This window comes from Gopherus flavomarginatus, chromosome 2, assembly GCF_025201925.1.
Source record: "Gopherus flavomarginatus isolate rGopFla2 chromosome 2, rGopFla2.mat.asm, whole genome shotgun sequence".
NCBI lineage: Eukaryota > Metazoa > Chordata > Testudines > Testudinidae > Gopherus > Gopherus flavomarginatus.
Window position 1 is genome coordinate 114,764,412 of NC_066618.1, and position 26,051 is coordinate 114,790,462.

The window sequence follows — 26,051 nt, forward strand, 5'->3', positions numbered from 1 at the left end:
GGTTTAGAAGATAAAATAAAAAAAGAACAAGTTAAAAATCACTTAGAAAAGTTAGATGCCTGCAAGTCACCGGGGCCTGATGAAATGCATCCTAGAATACTCAAGGAGTTAATAGAGGAGGTATCAGATGAGCCTTTATTATCTTTGGAAAATCGTGGGAGACAGGAGAGATTCCAGAAGACTGGAAAAGGGCAAATATAGTGCCCATCTATAAAAAGGGAAATAAAAACAACCCAGGAAACTACAGACCAGTTAGTTTAACTTCTGTGCCAGGGAAGATAATGGAGCAAGTAATTAAGGAAATCATCTGCAAACACTTGGAAGGTGGTAAGGCGATAGGGAATAGCCAGCATGGATTTGTAAAGAACAAATCGTATCAAACAAATCTGACAGCTTTCTTTGATAGGATAACAAGTCTTGTGGATAAAGGAGATGCAGTGGATGTGGTATACCTAAACTTTAGTAAGGCATTTGATACCTCGGTCTCGCATGATATTCTTATCGATAAACTAGGCAAATACAATTTAGATGGGGTTACTATAAGGTGGGTGCATAACTGGCTGGATAACCGTACTCCGAGAGTAGTTATTAATGGTTCCCAATCCTGCTGGAAAGGTATAACAAGTGGGGTTCCACAGGGGTATGTTTTGGGACCAGCTCTGTTCAATATCTTCATCGACGACTTAGACGTTGGCATAGAAAGTACGCTTATTAAGTTTGCAGATGATACCAAACTGGGAGGGATTGCAACTGCTTTGGAGGACAGGGTCATATTTCAAAATGACTTGGACAAATTGGAGAAATGGTCTGAGGTAAACCGGATGAAGTTTAATAAAGACAAATGCAAAGTGCTCCACTTAGGAAGGAACAATCAGTTTCACACATACAGAATAGGAAGAGACTGTCTAGGAAGGAGTACGGCAGAAAGGGATCTAGGGGTTATAGTGGACTACAAGCTAAATATGAGTCAACAATGTGATGCTGTTGCAAAAAAAGCAAACATGATTCTGGGATGCATTAACAGGTGTGTTGTGAGCAAGACACGAGAAGTCATTCTTCCGCTTTAATCTGCGCTGGTTAGGCCTCAACTGGAGTATTGTGTCCAGTTCTGGGCACCGCATTTCAAGAAAGATGTGGAGAAATTGGAGAGGTTCCAGAGAAGAGCAACAAGAATGATTAAAGATCTTGAGAACATGACCTACAAAGGAAGGCTGAAAGAATTGGGTTTATTTAGTTTGGAAAAGAGAAGAATGAGAGGGGACATGATAGCAGTTTTCAGGTATTTAAAAGAGTGTCAGCAGGAGCAGGGAGAAAACTTGTTCACCTTTGCTTCTTGTTCTATCATTAGACGCTATGGGCTTAAACTGCAGCAAGGGAGATTTAGGTTGGACATTAGGAAAAAGTTCCTAACTGTCAGGGTGGTTAAACACTGGAATAAATTGCCTAGGGAGGTTGTGGAATCTCTGTTTCTGGAGATATTTAAGAGTAGGTTAGATAAATGTATATCAGGAATGGTCTAGACTGTATTTGGTCCTGCCATGAGGGCAGGGGACTGGACTCGATGACCTCTCGAGGTCCCTTCCAGTCGTAGAGTCTATGAATCTATGAATCCATGCAAAAAATGAGATGCACGATGAGATGAGATGTCACCAGATTAGAGCCTTAATCTCTAGGGTGAAATCTCTGTTGAAATCAGAGGGAGTTTTGCCATTGATTTCAATGGGGTCAGGATATGATCTCTGGTTTAGACAGTTTAGTAAGGAAATTGGAGCTACCAAGCATATGCACTGGTGTTTCATATAGCTCTGTTGCAAAGAGGCTTTTGTTTCCTTTTGACTCTTTATTTCAGCTGAGCTTCTCTTGAAGATGGAGAATGAAATTCTCTCTCTTTTATTGCTACCATTATCCTCTACACTACCTCTACAACCAGCCCCGTTACCTGGAGACATTAAAGAAGGTGATCAAGGCTACCTACATTGGGCCAGATTGAACTTCTGAGCAGCTGCAACAGCACAGGGATCACTGCTGTGCTGACTTCATGACTTCAGAGACAAGTTTTAGGTTTCATTGAAAGAGTTTGTGCTTAAAGTTGTTAACTCTGAGATGGTACACACTATATACTCCATTTTTGTCCACAAATCACTTTGGTGCTGACACTGGTAGTACTTGGTTTCAGCCTGACAGTAACTCCAACCCCCCACCCCCATCTGATTTAGCTGTTTTGAATCTCAAGAATGCAAAAATCCCCAACTAACCACACTCAAAATAGAAATGCACATTTCTGAAAGTTTCACATATTTGTTTGCAGTTGAATAATTAAAAATGAACTCAAAGCCAAGTGTGGAAAAGGAGTAATCATTCTATTCATGGTCAGAAAATTAGGTACCTAAAATACCACTTTTTAAAAAACATTCATGTAAAAAAAAAAAGATGTCAATTCAGAATGATGGATAGCCACAGAAATTGACACAGATCTGACCAATTGAGATCAGCTTTCATTTCCTTTAAGATGAATTTATAATAACATCAACATTACAAAATGCATAATTCCAGGCTCCCAGCTCTGATATTGGAAAAGAGGAGGAAAAGAAGCCTGCAACTGCAATCTTTAAATATAGCAAAATGTAGTTTTGCTCTGTCCACGGTGTAACAAGAGCTGTGCCAGCCACAGTATAACATGGTTAAACATGATTGTTTCTATAGTGGCAAAGTTCTAGGTTTGTGCTTGCTGTTGACTTCTCTGAAATACTTCACACTTTCGCACTAGTCATGGTACAAATCCACTGGTGGCATAGACTTGGGAATGCTAGGGGGAGACGTGGCACCTTCGTTTTTACTCCCCGACTTCCAGTGTCACTAGGATCAGGTCTAGATGACAGGTTGGTAAAAACACTAGTGACTGCCTCAGCCCTATTTATACTAGCACCATTGCTCTCACTATGATTGGTAGTGGTGCACCAGTGGCAATTCCCTAATTAAGTTGTATAGCCAAGACCTCGCATGGTTTCCCTGACCAGTGTGGACAGGGATTTTATTTTGTCTGAGATCCATTTTATAAAGCCATAAACTACCTCTTGGAGCTTATAGGCAAAGTTAGGCTAGTGAGGCTCTCAGAAAAAAAAAAAAATCTCCCAACACAGACTAGGGAAATGCTAGAACTCTTGCTAGCAACATCTATGTTTAATTATAGATTTAGTAATAGTGGTTCTGCTTCCTGTGTGGAGTGTACCTTATTTCTCCCTTCAGAGTTCATAGTTTCTACCCAGGACATAAACTGCTCAACACATTTGTCCAGTGACAATAACTAGTCCTCTGCATACAGATGTTTATAAAGCTGCAAAACGAATACTAACACAAACCAAAATAGATCTGAAAAAAGTATCAAGTATATACTGCCTCCTGGGAGAAATACATCATCTGAGTCACAGCAAACTGCAATAGCCGAGGGTGTTGAAGTTTAGAGCTGAACAAGGGTATAACTGTCATGGCCTTTTAGGGACTGGATGCTTGAAGGGGGATGTCATTGCTTCTGTTGCAAATGTTAATAGATATTTTCCCCCTTCTTTCTAAAGCTTCTTGGTCTAAGGCCCAGCAGAAAGGGAGTGCCATGGGGAATAAGTGCTTCCCCGAGTGGCAGGGCTATAATCCTGTCTGGCCCTCATATGGGAGCAGTGCAAAGAGGGAGTTCTTATACCCTCTCCCCATACCATGTACCCTCCTAAGGGCAGGGTGAAACCTCACACAGAGGGTCTGTTCCTATAAGGTGCCAAATGTCCTTGACACCCAGTCAGTCAGCCCAATGTAAGGGGGCCCAGCACCTTACAGGATGCCCTCAAATACCTCACAGGAAGAGGCCCCAACATCCCAGTCATGCTGCCACTGAAGCCAGGGGGAGTTGGACCTTTGAATTCAATGGGAGTGGGATTTGGCACCAAGTATTTTGCTTTACTTTTTATAGGGAATCTTTATTTTTACTGACAGGTTTCAGAGGGGTTGCCGTGTTAGTCTGTATCAGCAAAAACAATGAGGAGTCCTTGTGGCAAATTAACAAATTTATTTAGGTAGAAGCTTTCATTGGCTAAAACTCACTTCATCAGATGCATGGAGTGAAAAATACAGTAAGCAGTATATATATTACAGCACATGAAAAGATGGGAGTTGCCTTACCAAGTTGCGGGAGTCAATGCTAACGAGGCCAATTCAATCAGGGTGAATGTGGCCCAATCCCAACAGTTGACAAGAAGGGGTGAATATCAACAGAGGGAAAATTATTCTTTTGCATAGAGACTGTCTGGTTTGACCAATGTACATGGAAGAAGGGCATTGCTGGCACATGATGGCATATATCACATTGGTAGATGTGCAGGTGAATGATGTGGCTGATGTGGTTAGGTCCTATGATGGTGTCCTTTGAATAGATATGCGGACAGAGTTGGCAATGGGGTTTGTTGCAAGGATTGGTTCCTGGGTTAGTGTTTCTGATAGAGATCTTTTAGGTGTTTGTCTCTGTCTGAGGGAATTACACAGACACACCCCTAGAGCCCCGACCAGGGGTATTCTATTTGCTACCCAAGATCCCTAAACCTGGGAATCCTGGATGCCCCATAATCTCTGGCATTGGCACCCTGACAGCAGGATTGTCTAACTATGTGGATTCTCTCCTCAGGCTATCATGTGCCAGCAATGCCCGTCTGCCATGTACATTTGGCTAGAGACTGTCCAGTTTGGCCAAAGAATAAATGGACACAAATCAGACATCAAGAATTGTAACATTCAAAAATCAGTAGGAGAACATTTCAATCTCCCTGGACACTCAATAACAGACTTAAAAGTGATCATTCTTCAACAAAAAAACTTCAAAAACCGATTTTAATGAGAAATTGCAGAGCTGGAATTAATTTGCAAACTTGACACAATCAAATTAGACCTGAATAAAGACTAGGAGTGGCTGGGTCACTACAAGAAGTAATTTTCCCTCTGTTGATACTCACGCCTTCTTGTCAACTGTTGGGAATGGGTCACATCTACCCTGATTGAATTGGACTCATTAGCACTTACCCTACCCCTTGGTAAGGCAACTCCCATCTTTTCATGTGCTGTATATTTATACCCGCCTACTGTATTTTTCACTCCATGAATCTGATGAAGTGGGTTATAGCCTACAAAAGCTTATGACCAAATAAATTTGTTAGTTTCTAAGGTGCCACAAGGACTCCTAATTGTTTTTATTTTTACTGTACACTTTAAGAAATGTTTTTGTAGGGTTCTGACATTCATGCAAAAAGATTATAAAAATACATAGGTAAATCTATTGACCACATTCACCAAATGGAATTAACTCTGTGCATTAAGATAAATAAAATAAAAAATTTTTAATAGGCTAGTAGCATCTATAAGCCAATATTGAAATACTTTCCTGGAAAAGGATGGCTGCTCTAGATATACCAAGCTCCCTGACAACTCAGAGGCTTATGCATTGGAAATATTCAAGATCTGGTAAAATAACACTTCATTACATTCCTGAGAAACTGCGGTGCTACTTGTACATACAGGTCTCTTGAAGCAACTGCAAGTATCTGGAGGCTACTGCTAGACTTGGACAGATTCCAATTTTTAGTGGCTTTGTGCTACATACAAGTCTGACTTCAGTCCCTTTCAGGTCAGAGTGGTTCTCCTCTCCGTCCATTTCTAAACACTAAACTATAAATGGATTGTCTTGCTGCAGCGACTGGGGGTTCATTGTACAGGTAGTACTAATGTGCTGCACAGAGAGTGTTCAATCCTATGGCTCTTTTTCTTAGCTTTGGAATATGGAAAGAGAATGTTCCCAAAAAAGGAGGAGGTTGGGCCTAGACACAAGGGCAGATCCTGCCCTTGCAGATATCAAGGGGCATGCCCAGGAACACAAATCATCCTGAGAGTAGATAGTGAGGAGGCTGGGCTGCAGTCTCCCAATTATTCTGCACTGGTCTTATGAGCTGACCAGGAATATGAGGAAGCACATGGCTGAGCAAAGGAATGGTGCAGCACATGCATTTCTGCTGCACATCACCAGGGAATTCCAGTACAACTCCTCCTGGGGTTCCCCTGAGAAAGTATGGTTCTGCACCCTCCAGATTCTGTAAACTACAGGATCTGATCCAATAAAAAGTAACCTTACAAAAACTGTAACATTGTTACAAATACTTATGAATATTAACAATTCTTTCAACATCGCTTCATAGTGAACCACAAATCTTTTCAACCTAACCCAAGCTGAGGCAGGTAGGGACAGTCAGCAAAGTTCCACCCACTGGTGCTCTGACCCCCTGTACATGATGATGTGTTGAAAGCAGGGCCAGCTTTAGGAACTGCAGGGCCTGATTTGAATACCCGGCGGCGGTCTGTGTCTTCAGCAGCACTTCGGCGGTGGGGGGTCCTTCACTCGCTCTGGGTCTTCCATGGCACTGAAGGCCCCCCCATTTCCGAAATGCCCAGAGCGAGTGAAGGACCTCCTGCTGCAGAAGTGCTGCCGAAGGTCCGGACCACCACCAGGTGAGTAAAAAAAATAAATAAAAAGATGCTTAAGGCACGAGGCCCTCTTAGGCGCAGGGCCCAATTCCAGGGAATCAGCCTAAACCTGGCCCTGGTTGAAAGATTATATCAGAATGGAAAAAAAAACACCGGAGAACTGAACTGGACACCTAGACTCTGACTTTCTTTACTTTTGCAGGTTTCTTTGTCAAATTAACATGGCCTTAATGAAGTTCTTTGCAGCGAACAGTACGACTATGGTTGTAAGGATTACATCAGCTTTTAATGAAGTGATTTTTGCTGCTACTGCTCAAGGGTATTCTATTAAGTGAGGTGTAGCATCTTAATGAGTTTTAGCCAGATTGGAGAAATCAGAACAAATACAAAATCCAAAAATAATTTTTAATTATGCTGGGATTGCTCCCAAAGTGACTGTCAAGCAAGGAGGGTGGCTGGTACAAGGAGAACTGTCTCCACTGAGTTGTTATAAGATGCAACAAGCATAGCACCAATTAATTAATGAGGCTGACAACATAACTTTGGTACAAAAACAGATTCAAGGCAGTTCATTCATCAGCATTAAAAACACAAACCATCTAAAATAGAATCTAGAGTTAAGGGCCAATTTTATTCTGTAACACTAGTATAAATCTAGAGTAACCTCATTCGTAACTTCAGCCAGTGTAACTCAGTAGAGCCTATAACAGCATCCTTGCATAATCATTCCTATCTGGAAAAGTTAAGGAGACTATTTGAAAAAAAATATCAGAGGCCAGCTCTTCAGCTGGTGTGAACTGTCAAAGCATCACTGAAGTCAGTGGAACTACACAAATTTATACCCACAGAGATCTGGCAAAAGAGGTCTGCAAAGCTATGGTTAGCTAAATATACACATTTTATACAGGTTTCCTACTTTGCAAACTAGAGGCTGAATCTCAGTAGTTGAAGTGGCTCTCACTAGTTCTAAGATGGGCCAAGTCTGTGATTGTTCCCATTAATCATTTAAGGTCCTGCTGTCCTTTTCTACCAGTCCAATTTTAACATTTCTTTTCACATCTGGCAAGAAGTGTGGTCATCTCAGCTGGCTGAAGTAACTCAATTGAGTTTGTTTTCACATAGAAACTATTCCATGCTTGTGCATGCATACCTAGCATGACTGTGTATCAATGCATGCTAGCAAAAACTGGATCACTATTGTGAACCAGTGGGGGATAGAGAGTCCCTAGGATAAGAGGTCATGGGGTGTAATGTAAGCTGGGAATTCCAATGTAACAAGGACTTCAGAGGAAGGAGGACTGGCCAAACTGGTGATAAAAACATGGTTAGAGGAATCTGGTCCACATTGCTGCTGCTGTGAAAATAATATTAAATAGGTAGGAAATTATGCCTATCCAGTTAGGCTGCAAAGACGACTGCTCTTTAATTCCTTAGTACCACCATTTCCAAATTCACTTACAGTACAGGCTGTGTTATTTGTCTGATGCCAACAAAATAAAATGATCTGATGTCAACTTTTGTTTTCAAATGGCACAAAGCACATTGGGCGTCGGAGGAAGGAGGCAGCCAACAGGAAATCTGAGGCTTCGTAGTTTCCCATTGTAGGCAGGTATGCACAGATTGTAACGCTTCCAAAGGCGTGTGCTTCAAGTCTGTTTTAATAATAGCTCACAAAAATGTGGCCAAACCTGTATAACATATGAAGTGCATTCCCAGTACACCATGCAACAGCATCAAAGGCCCCATTACAGTGCAGCCTGAGAATGTTTAACAAAACCAATCAACGCCAAATCTCACAAACGCTATCAGTTCCAAAAGGACCCCAGTCCAGAAAATGGATAGTGAATGAATCTGTTTGTCAGAGGAAGCTACTGCAAACTGAGCTAAAAAAAATTAATCTTTCCACTGCTTGGAAATGGATACTACAGTGCTCCCTCTTGTGAAAAGAAGAGTTGAATTACTACATGTACAGAACACCACTAAAATGATTTTAAGTTGGAAACATGGCTGAAATAGGAACTACTAATGTGTTTGTTATTGAAGGGGAGTGATCATTATAAACAGATTTTTAAAAAAAACCTGGATCCCGATAGTAATAAAGCCAACACCATTATATTTCATCTGTTTTTCATCTATATGCTCTCTTCAAATCTTGGCTAATGGATGAGACGTTAGCTAAGAGGGTTCAGCGGACATGACATGAAGAACAACTGTTGGGCCTGTATTTGTTAAAATGCAGTGCTCCTAAAGGAACCACTGCAGCTGTATTATTGAAAACTGATACTTCATGGATTGTCCTATTCGGTATATGAAAATGTCTTGCCATCTGGGGAGTAGTTCCTTTATATTCATCACTAGAGCTACATAGAGAACAGAAATTCTATTTCGCTGAGGATTTTGAGTTTGTTTTAATTCCAATTAGGAACGAACTCCTCACATTTTTGGAGGGGTGGGGGTGGGGGAGGGAGGTTTTGGGTTGATCCAAGTGTTTTGTCAAAACACAAAAATTGACTTTTTAAAATGGTATATATTTGGGGAAGTGACAATTATAAACATGCAAACCAAAGGTAGGCTATGTCAACATGGTCCTGCAGTAGAGACTATGGGGGCATGAACTGCAGAATGCCCTAGTGAGCTGCATGGTAACTCCCCCATATGGATGCTGCAGGTACAAAGTAAAAGGGACCTTGTTTGCATTAAGGTAGTTGCATGTGTGTGTTTAATGCTATTTGCACACACGCTCATTTATGAACTCTTTTTCCTATTTGTGTGCATGAGTGATATTAGTGTGAATTGTGTGCATGCATTGTCAGACCTAAGTGGAGACAATGATATTAACTATTTAATGTGAGGACTACAGATCCATTTTTCAGGCTCACTTAAGCAATTTCTTCTCTAGTAAAATACTCAATAGCTGATATTAGAAAGTACGTGGTATGGCTGTACAAGATTGTATAACAGATTAAAATACAGCCCTATATTTTCGCTGACAGCAGGTGGAGCACATTTGTCATTTGCTTACTCATCACAGTAATTAGTTTGTTGAATCTTGCCATGTTTTCAATATTAGATTATATGAGTGCATGAAATCAAGCTGACTGAATGAGTTGCCTGATGGATCATTGCCTAGTGAAGAAAGTACAAGCTTGTCGTTATATTTGCCAATAAAGCACCATGCCCACCTAGAGGCTGTAAACCTAACAGTGAGCTTGATTACTAGTAATATGTTGTTTCAAATATCAAATCTACAGTGTATTTGCTTTACATAACTTTTTGCGTGATTTCTCGAGCTGACAAAAATACTTAGAGAAATCCATCTGATTAAAGTAATTTTATCAACCTTATTAAAATTCAGGCAATAATGAAAGACTCACAATAAAGTTATTGTTTAAAACAAATTGCAGATTAGGGGCATTAAACATGTCATCAGCACCAAGCTTCCCATCTCTTCTTGAAAGCAATCAAACAAATTAATGATGAAATTGCACATTTGATTGTTTATAAAGTACTATATTTAAGGTTGCTAAGCTGCTTGTTTACTTTAAATAATGGGCACATTACTTGCTTTTTATAGAGGTGAAAAACGGGAGCTCAGTTTACACACATGCATTATATATCGATGGAAGAGTAGGTAGAAAGTATAACACACACACAGTTTAATCTATTGCACATTGTTTGCTTCTGCTATGAAATTAATGTCCCGTAATTGCTGCAAAGCCTGTGCATAGTTCACAACAGCAATGAAAGTCATATCCACCCATGGCTAGGGAATAATGAATAGTATTCATATTAAATTACTGGTGTGCATGGAATGTAGCATTAGGTATTAGCCACTCCACTTCTTACATGGAACCTGGCATGCCAATGGTGTCAACCTCAGGAGAACTGCAATAGTGTAACACTACTATGAAGTTTTCCCTGGGAAGAGGTTGAAGGACCTCATGCTGCTCCCAGTGAAGGCAATGCAGGTTTTCCCACTCATGTGAATGAGTGAAGAGTCAAGCCCTTAATGATTGGCGAGTTTGACAAGACAGACCTTAGCAGGATTCTGGATGGAGGAATCATCTCTCCCCTACTTTTGGCCATAGGATAGTTAGTTTCAAATAATAATAAAATAAATGAAAGGGATCTTTTGAAAAAGAGAAGGCCAAGTGCCTCTGCCGTCAATGACCAAGAGGGGCTGATAGTCAAGCTGCAGCCTTCAATTTAGCTATGTTCCAGCCGTGTGTGTGTCTGTGTGTCTGTGTGAGAGAGAGAGAGAGAGAAAGAAGTATCAGCTTACAGATAAAGGTGAAAAATCTGAAAGTAAACCCTGATGGTGATCTATGGAAGGAGGGAATGACCAGTTACAAGAGCCCCCTCCCTCCAATTTTCTGGAGTTTCACACAGCTCCTTGCTCCATCATAACATACAAACAAATAACTCCACAATGAAATACCATAAAAGGACTGGTACATAGGCAATCTTTCCTAGTAGTCAGAGCAGGAGTCCAGTCTAGTGGGCAGAGCAGGTATAAAGGTTGGGGAATGACGCTAAAGGTCAGCACTAGAGTCAACTGCCAATTACCAGAGCCAGGGTCAAAAGTCAGAAGCTGGTGTCAGAGCCAGGACTGGTAACTGATGAGGTGGAGAGGCAAGTATCAAGCATGGAGCAGGAACAGGAGCAGAGCAGGAGTCATGGTCTGGGTTGGGTTTAGGAGACAGGCACAAGCAGGGTCCAACACAGCCACAAGAAATCACCTTGTTACTCAGACAAACTTCCTGTGCCTCCTTCTGGTTCAAATAGCAGATTTGGACCAATTAGTGGAGCCTGGTTATCCTCCAGGCAGGGCTTCTGTGGGTGGTGCCTTGGCTGAGGCTATAGTCCTACTAGCTTCTCAGCTCACCAGGTTTCAGCAGATGTTAGGTGGAGGCCAGGATGCAGTGGCTGCCTGAGGACTGCAGTGTCTTACCCTGGAGGAGGGAGGGCAAGGCCTGAAGTGTCTACACACTCAGGTCCATGTCTTCTGCCTCCAGGCCCTGCAGAGGCTCCTGTATGGTGCAGGTAGTCCGGCGTGGGGAGTACTGGTGCACGCCTTCCTCTGCCACTTCTGAGGGTTCTGATATGGCCAGCAGCTCCTTTATTTCCATCCAAGAGGTCTTCCACGAGACCTCTCCGGGCTGCCGGTCTTCTACCAGGACCTCCTCCAGACCTGGAAACTGTTCTCAGCGACCAGGTCCGTGGCAGCTGCTGTGCATGACTTGCAGCAGGCTCATTTCCAGACCATGCCAAGGAAACATCTATATGTGCTCGTGCGCCACACCCTTCACTTCCTCACCCTCACGTCCCGCCTGACGCAAAGTGGCGGGACCTCCTGCCACCTCTAGAGGGTGAGGAGCCCCAATGGCCAGCTTATACTCTGCCCTGGTCCCAAGGCCCACTGGGGATATCAGTTGGCGGCTCCTTCCTAGGGCCGTGAGCACGGGCATGTACTTGGCACAGTTTACCCTCCTCCCAGACACCTGCCCCTTTTGCAGAGTGAGAGAGACCCTGGCGCACATATATCTGGAATGCATCAGGTTGCAGCACCTATTCTGGCTCCTCTTGGATATATTATTATGTTTTTGTTTGCACTTTCCCCCTCACTTGTTCATCTATGCGCTCCCCATTCATGGCCCCACAAAGTCGTGGGATCTCCTTGTCAACCTCCTCCTAGCTCCGGCCAAAATGGCCATCTACAATACCAGGGAGAGTAGATTGGCTGACGGGATTTCCTGCTACTGTGGGGCCTAGTTCCACTCTTCCATCCATTCATGCATCTGGGAAGAATTCCTCTGGGCAGCATCCGCTGGCTCCCTTGACGCCTTTGAGGAGTAGTGGGCGCTGTCCAGGGTTCTCTGCTCAGTGTCCCTGTCAGGTTCCCTTCATTTAGCCCTATGATCTCACTCCCATTCCTGTTATTTCATTAGTTGTCCCCCGCAATTATTTGGTATCACGGACCTGTGGATCCTCCCCTTAGGCTGGAGGGAGGTCCTTTAGCAGTGAGTGGGCTTTGCCCGTCCACTTCCTGGATACTAAAGGACTGCAGTGTCTTAGTCCATCTGGATACTTTAGCTTATTTTGTTTGTGGTGTTTGTTTACAGAGTAGAGGCAGAATCCCAAAGAACCCAGCCTGAGTCCCAGAGGGTCTTCAAGGGTGCTCTGCATTTAAGACCCAGGACATCACAATAGTTAGTTTTTGGCAGAATCAGAAAGGAAAGAGTAGAATCAATTACCATTACTTCTGGGATCTTTTCAATCACGGAAGCCATAGAGCAATCTTATTGGAATACGAGTTACCATGTTTTCAGGCTGTTACAAAATAATAAACATAGGAACTGCCAGTACTATCTGGTCCAGTAGTCTCTCTCTGATAATCACCTGTAGTAGACGGTTCTCTAAGTTTTTATGTAAGCTTTGCTAATGTCCTTAATTTCCTACAGCAATCCTAACAAACATTGCAGCTCCTTCTACAGAAACAGGACCTTCTCTCTCCCTTGGTGAAGACACAGAAACTTCCCCAAGGATCTGCTCCCCAGAATACTAGCTTTGTCTGAGTCTGCAGTATTGGTTGTGGCATGGCTGGGCTGCTACTCCCTGCGTGATTATGGGAGGAACACTGCACACTCTGAACCACCATGTAAGCGTTGTGCACAATGCCCATTTATTTGGGATTTGTCCTTGAGGCCAGGATTTGGCCCACAGTACACACCTATATCATATCATTTTAATTCCATCTTGTACAGTTTTAACAAAAGCTCTTCAAAAATATAACTACAAAATCTGGGAGGAATCTGACCCCTTCCAAATAGCTTAGATAAACTTTAAAATTTTCCCAAAATATTCCTTATTGAATGAAAAAGAATTAATGAAAAACATTTCTGGATTTAGAGAGAATTCTACATTTGCTAAATGGAAAAGTTCCAAAGATCAGAGTCATAAAGACTCTTTGGCATTTTGTCTTACAGAAGCACAATAAGGAGAACAAAAATGTTGAGGCAAGAGCACCATGACTACCAAATATATGGGCAGCCAATCTGGAATGAGTAAGTTGATATGGCCTGCTAAAATAGCATAGCAAATGGGGAAGAGAAGCAGACTTTACATAACAAAGATTATAGACATAGCTATACACAACTGTTGTGTCGATATTTGTATGAAATCAGAGATATGGTTCAAATTCTGCTCCCATTGATGCAATTTCCAATGGATATTTTACATCTTCCCCTCATCCCTTCCACTATGGAGTGCCTCAAAGTTCCATTCTTGGGCCTCTCTGTCACCTATTGTCTCCCTCGGAACGTTCATTGCTAGTTTTAATTGTGGAAATGGTTTCCATTATGAGGAACATGTCAGCATTGGTCTGTTGAGTGCAGGTGTACATCCTCCATCAGTGGTATATATCGGAAGTTTTAGAGGAAAGTTTTGTTCATCCAGGTGATTAGCTATAATCCGAAACATGAGATTTAAGTAATCTTTCCTTTGCTTTCACAGATGCAAAAGTTACTAACAGGCCACATAGTTTTTCAACTACAGTATTTCTTCTTCTGACTCCCTGCAGTTGTAATTACAATACAATATGAAATAGTATTTCCTTTTATATTTTAAAAATGTACAGACCCTGGATTTCATGTCCCCTTTTTCCAGTATCATTCTTAGACTCATTCTCAGCTGCCTCTGTCTCCATTCTACTATCTGCCTAGTTCCTAGATACACCATAATTTCACACCATTGAATGATTCAAAGAGGAAAAATTATCTTGCTAGATTACAATATTCAGTGTTCCATTTGTTTCACATAGCCATCACTCTGCTTAAATATGACTTTCATTTGTCCCCACAGCCAGAAATTCTGACATTATCTTTGGTCCTGATCTCCTTTCTTCTCTGCCTCCGTTGCCTGTGAAGGGAATTTTCCTCTTCTTGTCTCTGGAAGTGCTAAGCGTTGTCTGTCTCTTCTCACTACCTCGGTAAAGATTCTTACATCTGCCTTAATCACGTCCCATTTTTACTCACAGCAATTCCCTGTCTGTTACTTTTTGAAAAGCTGTAGAAGTCTCTAGAAGGTAGGCCCTGGATTTGCAGAAAATCATATAAACCCCTAGCTTTTTATTAATCCCTTAAGATTTATAAAACTCATAATTTTTTTTATAAAACTCATCAGCACAGGAATGGTAATCTGATGACAGTTTTCTTTTGAGGAACCACCCCAGCCTACAGAACATCTAAACATTAGCATGGTAAAGGTTTCTAACACTATTCCACAGTTTCACTCTTCCCTGATGTCCACTATCATGTACACTCAATATTCTTTCAGATGACCTGTTCACGGAGGTGCTTATCACTTCTTGAAAGGTATTAGGACCCTGAGGGCTGGGAGCCCCCCAGAGCTCAGGCTCCAGACCAAGTTTAGAAGTCTACACAGCAATGAAACAGCCCTGCAGCCCAAGCCCTGCAAGCCTGAGTCAGCTGGTGTGGGCCAGCAGCGGGTTTTTATTTTCTGTGTAGACATACCCTGAATGACCTCAGAGAGGTTGTTCAGATCTGACTTGGAGAGAGCCCAGCTGAGTTGTGTGAAGGCCAATGACAGAGTGGGTCATCTTTGTGACTTTTGAACTATTGGGCTCTGGCATTGAGGATGTGCCCTACTACAAATGGCATGAAATATGAACCTTCTGGCTCTGAGCAAAATAAGTATAGCATTAGGGAAATCTTTGACCCTTATTCTGATCATATTCAGTATCTCCGATTCTAGTACAGATTTTGTAGAGCCTAATGATTTCTGCGCAACACAAGCACAACCTGGATGGCTATTATGGGAGGAAAGTTGGTTTTCCAGAAAGATTTACATGATTCTTAGCTTGGAATAAAATTGTTTATGACAATAAATCAATAGACTCCACTGATGCTGTGCCATGCAAAATGACTTTGCGAGTTGGGAAAAAAAAACTGTACAGAGAAGAAAAGGAGCAATAACATTTCCCAGGCTACTTTGACCTTCTGAACAAGAACTGGAACTGGCATAGTAATTTAGATTCTAATCAGAATATCCAGTGTGTGGGTGTGCTCTGAGTCACAGCCATGATGTGCACTCACTCCTAAAACAGGGCTTCCTAAATGTTTTTGTAAGTGTAACTTTGGTTTAGCTATCGTTTAGAAGAATCCCACGCTGCAAATGGCTAAAAGCTCAGGCGGGAACCACACATTGTGGACGGAGCTGCTGTCAATAACTTTGAAAGTTTTCAGATTTTTAATTAAGAAAGAACAACTCAAATTAAGAGGTTTATTTTCTCTCAACCAGTTGCCAACAGCCACATCAGTCAGGCTTCAAGTGGTCTTTGACAAAAGTTGTCCATGCTGCAAAAAAGGTCTAATTTTTCCCTCTCGGCATTTACTGTATTTTTAATAGGTACCTAATTACAAAAGACAACACACAAACAACTCCAGGGGCATTTATTGAGGACATTTCAACCAAATGTAACTTGTGCAAACAGGATATATTGACCACGGTTACAGTTAATGGCAGCAAAATAGTTCAAGGAATCCTGTTGAGAAAAGTCTTTTTCTAGTGTTGTCACTATTACATAACTGGAAATAGAGAGAAACAGGCTTCAGTAAAAACCAATTCACAGGTGCTACACATTGCTTGCTCTCTTTGAGATCCTGTTAATGGTGGTGATATTACCTACTGCTTTAGTGAAATAATCTTGAAAAAATCCACTCATTCTATTCTGTAGGAGTAGAAAGGAATGAATAACTCCACAGGCCATAGCTCTAGCTGGACCTTCCCTCCAAATGGAAATAGTGGTCCAAGTTCTGTTCTCAGTTACCCCAGGTAAATCAGGAGTAATTCCAGTGACACCACACTGGGGTAACTGACAGTATAATCTGGCCCCAGGTATCTATAGCAAAATCACTTGCCAGATGAAGGGCCACGTCACATAGCACGGGGAGAAAAAAAGGCAAGTCAGCAGAAGAGTTACGATGAGTACAATACAACAGACTGCACTAGTCACTTCACTGCACAGCCACTCTGCTCAATCAGCATGGGATGTGATCAAGAAAACATTGACCCCACCCACAAAAGGTGAAATTCTTCATAGGAAGCAAGTCTTTCCAGTACTCCAAATGCAGGAGCTCAGTAAATCTGCAGAACAATGAGAGCCGCAGGAAATGGATGCCCACCTGTACTATGGGAAAGGTATGCTAGGAAGGCAAAGAAGTAGACATTCATGAGCCCACATTTCCTTATAGGCTCTGTCTACACTAGCCTTTTTTCTTAACATTCCCCTTCAGGGTGAATCTAGTATAGCCTGGCTGCTGGCATTTTGAACGCTGTGTGACCCCGCTTCCCTCCAGAGCAGGTCTTAATGACCTGATGATTAAAACACAGGTGGACGCTGGTGGCCTGTCTGCACTGGCATTCTCACCCTTGCTATCATCAGAATAGCTCTGTATTGACAGGAGCAGTAGCAAAAGATTTTTAAGAAAAATGTCTCATGTAGGTAAGCTCCTGTATCCTTAGGGTACCTGAACAAAGTGCGCACAACCACCAGTCCCTTGGGAGGACTTTGACACTGTCTCAGAGTCCTTGTCTGGCCATGCTTAAGCCATTTCTTTAGAGCAAGTACAATCAACTTGTCTTCTGAGTGCATTGAGCAGCCAATATTGATCACCTTAGCCTCAGATGTTTTTCACAGATGCATGTCAGTGGCACTTCATGCAGAAAGAGTGAAAATTACTTATGTTTGTCCAATACTATTCCTCTGCAACCTTTGAATTCATTGTGCTTCCATCTCGGCTCCACTCCACCCATTGAGCATGCCCCTGTGGTTATAACTGGGCCTACAGGTTTACTCTAATTGTGAGTTCAAGCATGAAAAGTGAACAAGAGAGCATAAAGTGTCTCAGTAATCAATAACTACATATGCTGATGGGGAAAGTTGCCAGGCAAACAAGTGAAGTGTGAGACCAGAAATCAGTGTACCAAAATTGGTATCAAAAATTAGACCTAAATGGCGGACAAAATATTGGATGGTCTATTCTGCCCATCGCTCCCTTTTGGGGTTCTTAAAAAGGGAAGACTTTGGGGGCAAGCTTGTTACCATGATACAGGCTACCTTAATGACCAAAGAAGGGGAAGGAATGCCACCCCTGGTCTCCTGGGACCCTGTCTCTATATCTTCTGTGGCCCAGCCCTCTGGCCAGGTCACCTCTTTCCAGTTATGTCCCCTTTTGGCATAACAAGAGTCCAGCTAAAAAATTCACATCCTCATCTAAAGAGAAGATCCTTCTACTTCTCTTGGGCTACGCTGAAGTTCCCTGCTTTTCACTTTTGCTCCTGGGGACTGCAGAGTTCTCTCTTTGTTCCTTAGGCTGAATACTGCCTCCCAGGGCTTTTCCTCTAGAGACCTTTCTTGCCTGTAATTCCCTTGAACCTGCCTTCACCAGGCCCTTTTCACAAAGACGGCTGTAATAGGGTGCTGGCCAGGAGGTCCTGGGCCAAGTCCCTGTTAGCCCAGTTCCAATTAAGACACATTAATTGGGGCTGCCACACCTAATTGCTAGAAAAGAATAAGGCTGGCTGGAAGGAAGGAGGGGGGGAAGAGAAAAGAAAGGGAGGAGCCAAAGGCTCTGTATCCCGGCTGGCTGGAGAAGCTAGCTATCCCCCATGTTGCTGGTTTGGAGCAGACTGTAAATAGAAGGTGGTGGGAGCTGGCACTGAAAATAAAAAGTACTGGTGATTGGATTCAGAAGAGGTCTCTGTCTGATTTGTTGTGAGGGCAAGGGAAGGCCTCATTACATGTGGGGGCTTGTCCAGGATCCAAGAGCCAGCAAACGTGGTTGGTGGCCTGGATATGGACGAGACCCTGTAATGGCTGGTCAAACAGCAGAAGCAGATGCAGCATGCACTGCAAAGTTTTCAGCAGTCCCACCAGGCTGAGAGACAAGCCTTACTGACCTGGCAAGCTGAGCAACAGCAGAGTCTGTAAGAATTCATATGGGAGCCGACTGGTGTGCAACAGCAGCTCCTGCAACGAGCGGTGAGCCCTGCAGGAGGGAATGGCACCAAGCCTGGGGGCTTTGTAAAATGAGCCTGGCAGATGATCTGGATGCCTTTCCTGGGACTTTTGAACAGGTAGCCAACGGTGCTGGGTGGGAGAGGGCAACCTGGGCCCTCCGACTGTCTCCATACCTGACGGGATAGGCTCAAGCAGCCTATAGCGACAAGCAAGCCCAGAACTATGAGGCAGTGAGGGTGGTCATTCTAGATCAGGTGGGCCTGTCGATGGAGCGGTACTGCCAAAAGTTCCAGGTAGCCGTATGGACAGCAGCAGTGCAGCCCCAGGCGTACTCCCAGAGACTAATGGACCGGTCCACACACTGGCTGAGGCCAGAGACATGCACGGTGGGAGAAGTGATGGACACATTGGTCCTAGAACAATTGCTGCAGAGCCTCCCCGAGAACATACACGTCTGGATAAAGGTGTCACCGGCCAGTCACTGTTGAGGCAGTGGTCAGGTTAACTGAGGAATATATCAAGGCAGAGGGTCCCCAGAGGAAGGACCGACCCCAGAAGGACAAAGATATGCGGAAGAAACTAGCAGAACCTTTTCCAGGAAATGCCCGGGGAGAAAGGGGGAGCCCCAAGGAGCACCCGAGAGGCCCATCAAGCTTGTTTGCTGGCGGTATAGAGAAACATGGACACACAAAACGTGATTGCCCTGATATGGAGTGTGGGTGGGCTGAGTTTTGTGGCTGGACTCAAGTTGGAAGGCAAAAAGGGGGGCAGAAACTGTCCACCATCCCAGTAAGGATTGGGAGGAACCCCCAAACAGGCCTGATAGATACTGCATCAGCCTGTTCGCTTGTACAGAGGGGGTTGGTGAAGCCACACTGGCTGATTGTGGGGCCAAGGATGGCCCTCGAGTGTATCCATGGGGACAAGAGGTCCTTCCCAGTGGCCCAGGTGCTCCTCGAAGTGAGGAGCCACTTCAAATGGAAGTGGGTTGGGGTGCTAGAGGCGCTACCATACCCAGGGGTGTTAGGTAGGGACTGGGGCCCCCTACTGAGAACAAAACAGAGGGGTGCCCTGAAGGAGGGAGCAGATATTCCTAAACCAAGGATCCCAAGTAGGGAAGACAAGTGAAGTCCCAGAAATAACAAAGAAGAGAACCCTTGACAACAGAGCCCAGAGCAAGCAGACCTGTGGGAAGGGTGTATGGGGGAGCCGGCCAGCCTGAGCCCCTTGGAAGCAGAGAAGGGGCAATTGGAGCACCTCACAATACCACTCCCTGAAGAGGGGACCCAGAACCCACTGGGTGGTACAGGGGAAACTGAGGCACAGAGGGCCCTGCAGGATGGTGGGATGGATTCTGACTCCCTACCAAAAGTAAAGGGGGAACAGGGGATGGGACACCTGCAGGAGTATGACTGGTGTGATGACCTACGGGCAGAGGCAGCACTATGGGTGCAGCCACTCCCTGAGCAGTGTACATTTTACGGGAAGGGGATGGAGAAAACCCCAGGAGAGGGTGCTGGGAATCATCTGGCCAAGGGCAGGGCACATCCCCAGAGGAACCCCCTGGGCAGAGGGCTGAGGTCAGCCGGACCTTGAGGTTCTTAAGGGGAGGAGGCATGTAACAGAGTGCTGGCCAGGAGGTCCTGAGCCAGGCCCCTGTTAGCCCAGCTCCAATTAAGAAGCATTAATTGGGACTGGCTGAGTATGTCATGCCTAATTGCTAGAAGAGAAGCACCTGCAGGCCTCATTAGCTAGGAGCTATATAAGGCTGGCAGGAAGGAAGTGAGTGACAGCTCAGCTCAGCTCAGCTCTTTGGCTGATTTGTTGTAAGGGCAAGCAAAGGCCTCATTACAAGGGCACTCTACTTGCTCCTCTCTCCTGGATCTCTTCCCTTTCTATGCACTTCTTCCTAACCCTTCCACAGCTGGTATCACTAACTGTTATTGAGTTCCCAGATGAGGATCAGTTGGGGGTTAACTGCTATGTCACAGGAAGGGTTGAGACCAACTCCCTTTACAGGGCCAGCCAGCTCGTGACGTGGACCAATGGTGAATCTTTTTGGAAAAATTGAATGAAATTAATCATTTTTATGTTATGTGAACATGAGGAAAATGTTTTGCCTTTTAAATAAATTATTGGGTCATTTTTTTGTTTTGGTAACTCAAGCTTTTGGTTGGTTGGTTTTGTAGAGGGCTTAGTTGGTCTGATGTGTTTTTGTGATCTATTTTCTTGAAAATACAAACAAACTTTTGGCACCTGCAATATATGGGTGCTGTCATGCAGAACAAATGAACAGAGGATAGTAATATAAAATAAATCCAATGATTACTAGTTAAAAGCAATCAGTACTAAAACACCTGGCTCTGCAGGAGGAAAAATAGAAGAAACATCCCAATATAATTTTTAAAAACTTGAACATTTATGAAATAACTTTTTGTATAGATACCACATGGCTAATCCAGTCTACAAGATTCTGTCATGTGGACTAAAAGATTTATTGCCACTCCATGCATAACTCTGTTGTGACTTTGAGAGGATCACATTGCACACAACAGCAGCAAACTCATGCTGTTAAAAGCCTTTATACCACATCACACAATTATGTACTTTTCCCCTTTCCTATAGCCATTTGTATCTAATCTTAATTAACAGAGGGTCAATGTTCTCTGCTATCATGATTCTACTGATATATTTTACCACATACACTCTGCTTTCTGAGTTACTTAAAGTTCATGGTAAATATTGCTTCGATACACTTTTTCATTCCATTCAAATTTCATTTCTCTCAAAAGAAGCCTGGCTGGCACGTTCAAAGGGGTGAGGAGGAAAGGGGTGGTTGAGACAGAGGAGAGTGCTGTGTTTTCAATTATTCTCAGATTCTTGGTTGCCCACACATAATTCCCCCTTTGAAGTTTTGATTCAGCAAAGTAACAATGGTGACAACAGTCAGAGTAGCATGAAAACCGCATATTTTAATAAATAACTAGCAGTTTGGATGAGCTGTGTACTGTTATCGTGCCTGAATGTGATGTTTGTAATGCACAGGGATTTGCTTTGGCATTTTACTAGCTTTGAGGCAACAAAGGCAGAAAGAGATGTTGAAAGCTTAAGTTCACTGCCACTGTTCCAGGACATTTTACCCCTCTGCTCCTGTCATACTTAACACACAGGTCAGTGACAAGGGCAAGACGAATATAGTGCATTCAGCATTTATCACTAGAAATTCCAGGCACAAACATGTCCCCCACTTCCCAAGATAAGGCATGAAAGAAACAGAATGATAGATCACAGAACTGCCTGACTAAGATTTAAAGAGACAGGCAAAGTTGTCCCCTTTTAGGTACGATTTCTCTCCAATGTACTTGCCAGGTAACATTGTCTAAAAGTTTTATCTATGTGAAGAAACATCCACATACCTATGAAAATCATATCCCCTGATTAATCATGTGCTGTGTTTCCAGCGATGTAGCCCCCTGTGCCTGTCTGCATTAGGGTACACGGAGGAAGGTGGACAAATGAAGTGATTACCTTCAGCGTTTCTTTTTAAAGAGGTTTAGCTAATATGTTGTTCTGAGATAAAGAGCAGTACACAGAATACACGTGGAAATACTTGATCAATGCCAGAGACCCTACATTTTAGGATACCTGGCTTTGAGTTTTTCATCAATTATCACTAGCCTTGTTTGTTCTCCACAGCCGTACATGTTTTCCTTTTCAGTTTTGATGAGAGGAACTCAGCCCAAAGAGCATTACCCCACTTAACACTATAAACAAAAATGAGGCCATCATCCTGAAGAGCTGCATACTCCTAAAGACATAATACACTGATCAGCCACAACAAAAATGTTTTTTTAAACACACTTAGGCTATGGCTACACTACAGCTTAAGTTGACATAAATTAGCCACCCCCCGCTGAGCAACATAACTTACGCCAATTTAAGTGCCAATATGGACTGCGCTATGTTGGTGGTAGAGCTTCTCCCAGTGACATAGCTACTGCTGCTCACGGGCTGGAGGAATTAAACCAATGCGAGAACTCTCTTCTGTTGGCTTGGAGCAGCTACACCAATGCAGCTGTGCCACTGTAAGGTCTCTACTGGAGCCATAGCCTTAACCAGTTATCTTACAAAGTGCTGATCTCTGTGGCTCAGTCCAGCAAGCACTTCATTTTGTGAGTAAGTGCTTTTTTAGATCAGGTTAGATTGCACCGCACCGTGCAGGATTGAGCACTGTCCAGTTTGACTTGGAATATTCAGTCTTAATTTTGTTTTTTAACTGATTTGTCAAACAGGCCTTCTCCCTTTTTAAAAAGCCAAGTAACTCCATTGATTTCAGTGGAGTTACTCCTGATTTAAACCACTGTGAGCACTGGAGGCTCAATTAATTTTGTCATTTGGAAGAAAAGGCTTCATTACTCCAACAGGTCACTCCCTTTGGTGCAGTTCTTGCTATAAAGATTTCTCTGTGTATCTGCTGCAGCTTCTACAGCACACAGGATGTTGCAGCAGGCTCATTCTTACATAAAATATTAATTAAATTGAGTGCCAGGATTGAGGCTGGATAATCATTCACACTCTCTCACAAATTATGTATAATAAGGAAAGTTTAATAATTTAGTAATTTCATTCACATTCTGTTTTCAGTAAAAAGCAGCCATATAATTTCAGCCCAATGTGACCATTAGTTTAGATCAGGGGTCGGCAACCTCTGGCACGTAGCTCACCAGGGTAAGCACACTGGTGGGCTGGGCCAGTTTGTTTACCTGCCGTGTCCGCAGGTTCCGCCAATTGCGGCTCCCACTGGCCGGGGTTTGCTGCTCCAGGCCAATGGGGGTGGCAGGAAGCCGCAGCCAGCACATCCCTTGGCCCATGCCGCTTCCAGCCATCCCCATTGGTCTGGAGCGGCGAACCGCGGCCAGTGGGAGCCGTGATTGGCTGAACCTGTGGACACGGCAGGTAAACAAACTGGCCCTGCCCACCAGGGTGCTTACCCTGGCGAGCCGTGTGCCAGAAGTTGCCGACCCCGGTTTAGATTAAGGAGAACAACAATGAAGGACAAAAGTAAACTCTTCAAGGAAAGAGCACGATGCTTACATTTCATTTATACTGTACAGGCTGCAGCAGAAACAAAACAGTTGTTACCCCTGAACACTGATTTCATAGAAATGTAAAAGGTGCAATATACAGAAAAAAGATTAAGAATCATAGTTTCATAGCCACAAATACTGCAACTCTAAATATCATTTGGGGAGTCCTGAAAATATCCATTGCATTCACTTTACATCAGTGCCTACTAGGGACTGGATCCTTTGCCAGCCAAGCTGAGCCTGGTATAGCACTAATATGAGGGCAAAGAAGGCTTAAGGCTGCTTTTTTAGCTCCCTGCTCTAGAGGCTTGCCAGGGAGCTCCAGGGATTTGTTCTGGGGACTGAACATTCCCGATCTGCTCTTCCTACTGTCTATGGCAGCGATGGGGCACTTTGTTAGTTGGGGACAGCTGTGCTCTGGCCACACCTCCTTGTGATCAGCCACATCCCCTACACAGGCCTGAGAGCAGGAGAATAGCTATTGGGTTCCCCTAAACTTTTCCTATGCAGGGATTATTTGTAGGATGCCAGTTAAGCCAGATTTTTAGTCACTTTGAGCTGATTGGTGCAGAAGGGCAGAGGATTTGGCCCTGAGTCTTTCCCTTTGGGACCTATAAAACCTTCAGTAGTGGGTGCAGACAGAAAGACTCTGCCTGACAGTCAAGAACAAGACAAAACTACAGAACAATCAGGGAGGATCCGCCTCTTCAATGACATTCTTATCTGATTCTCTTCTTATTAATCAATGTAAAAAAAAATCTTTCAGGGATTTGGAAACCCCCTGAGAACATGAAACAAGCTACATTTCTATTCTCAGAACCAAGCTGATCCTTCTCCTAGAAGAAAATTTTAACTTTAAGACATCCTACTTAAGCTGCCAAACCAAACAAGCCAGCAACTTGAACGCTTGTTAGCCTGCCTTCACTCTTTGCAGCAAACCTCCACTGTGGCAGCATGTTCAAGTGGTTCATCAGCACACCAGTTCCAAATTCCACCCTGACTGTTTGGTTTAAACAGCTCCAGTTCCAAGTTATTCAACCCACATGGATTAGTTTGCAACCAACTAAGCTTTCAGCTTCTTGCTACATGGTTAATTGATGGTGCCTAAAATTCTATCTGCTTTTGCCTGAAAGAGGGTTGATTCTCTAACATTAAAAACAAAAACAAATTAACGATGACTTTCTTCATTCACAAATTGTTTAATTTTTCCCATAATAAAGGAAATATTACAGACTGGTCTAGAAGCTCTGTAATGGCACTTTTTTTCCTGGATCAATTTAAGACTCCTGTCATTGCACTGTAATTCTCAGCTGACATTTGGAAAAGGTGAAAGAAAGCTTGCTGGTGACTCAGAAAAAAAAAAGTCTTTGCATTGTCAAAAAAATAAAAAAAGACATTGCATGATTAAAAACACACTGTTGGTACAAAACGCCTCCACAGCACTCAGTCTGTCACTCAAGTTATTTAAACTCACTATTCAAGTCCCCTCCACTGAAGCACCCACTACATTATAGTTCTTTGCTAATACAAGCAATAAGTCCAACAATAAAAAAAAAACCTTTCAAGATACTTCACACAAGAGTCTCTCTTTTGTACTGTACAAACTCTGACCATATTGCAAGCCTAGAAATATAAACTTAATTGCTTCCTCCTTTACTCATTTTTAAGATTTCCCCTTTTCCTCCCCCATTTCTAATTGTTAAATTATTTTTTCATTTCATTTATCCACATCATGTTTTTTGTTTCTTACACAAAAATCAAATGTGGTCACTTACACTTTTCTCCAGGACAAACACATCTTGATAACATCTCCTGCTCCACCATAATGCTCCTGTTGGGTATTTCAAAGATCCCTTGAATAGCACTTTGAAAAGCCAAGCTCACTTATGCAAACTTCTGATCTTTTCTCATACACTTGGCTCCTGTGTGTTGTCACATTACAATCCTTAAGTTGTTGTTATTTTTCCTCCTGAGAAACCTGTGAAACAGGTTCAGGAACACATCTAATGTTGCAGAAGAGGTTTTTAATTGATTCATTGCAACAAATATCCACCCTTAACAAAAAAATGCTCTGTGCACTGTGTTGTTAAAGGGAGTAGTCATCTAACACTTCATTTGAAGCTCCACAACCTACAGAGTCTAGCAGCCTGGGTACTTTAAAGGGAAATTAGTTTAAAATTAATTTCTGGATTTCTGAAAAATACGGGAGAGAATTTAAAATAAAGATTGTATACTGAATAAACTCTACCCAACTGTGTATTACAATAGGTCTGCTCTTTCTTTTATGGAAGTATTTGGGTGCTTGCTCTCATTAATGTTGCTTTGCATATGTCTCTGGAAAACAGCCTTGCTGTATGTGCAGTTTGGATGTATGTATTTTGGTCGTGCTTGGGTACAAATGAAAAGCACAGACA

At 43.1% G+C, this 26,051-nt stretch overlaps 1 protein-coding gene across 1 annotated transcript in view; it reads right to left on the minus strand.

Annotated features, from left to right (window-relative positions):
• PTPN3 (protein tyrosine phosphatase non-receptor type 3) overlaps nucleotides 1–25,445 on the minus strand; it is a 330,496-nt gene extending 305,051 nt beyond the window's left edge. Inside the window, exon 1 of the mRNA XM_050937681.1 lies at nucleotides 25,413–25,445. The gene's annotated coding sequence lies outside the window, so the exon portion shown is untranslated. The remainder of the gene's footprint in view (nucleotides 1–25,412) is intronic.
• Nucleotides 25,446–26,051: the final 606 nt, after the last annotated feature.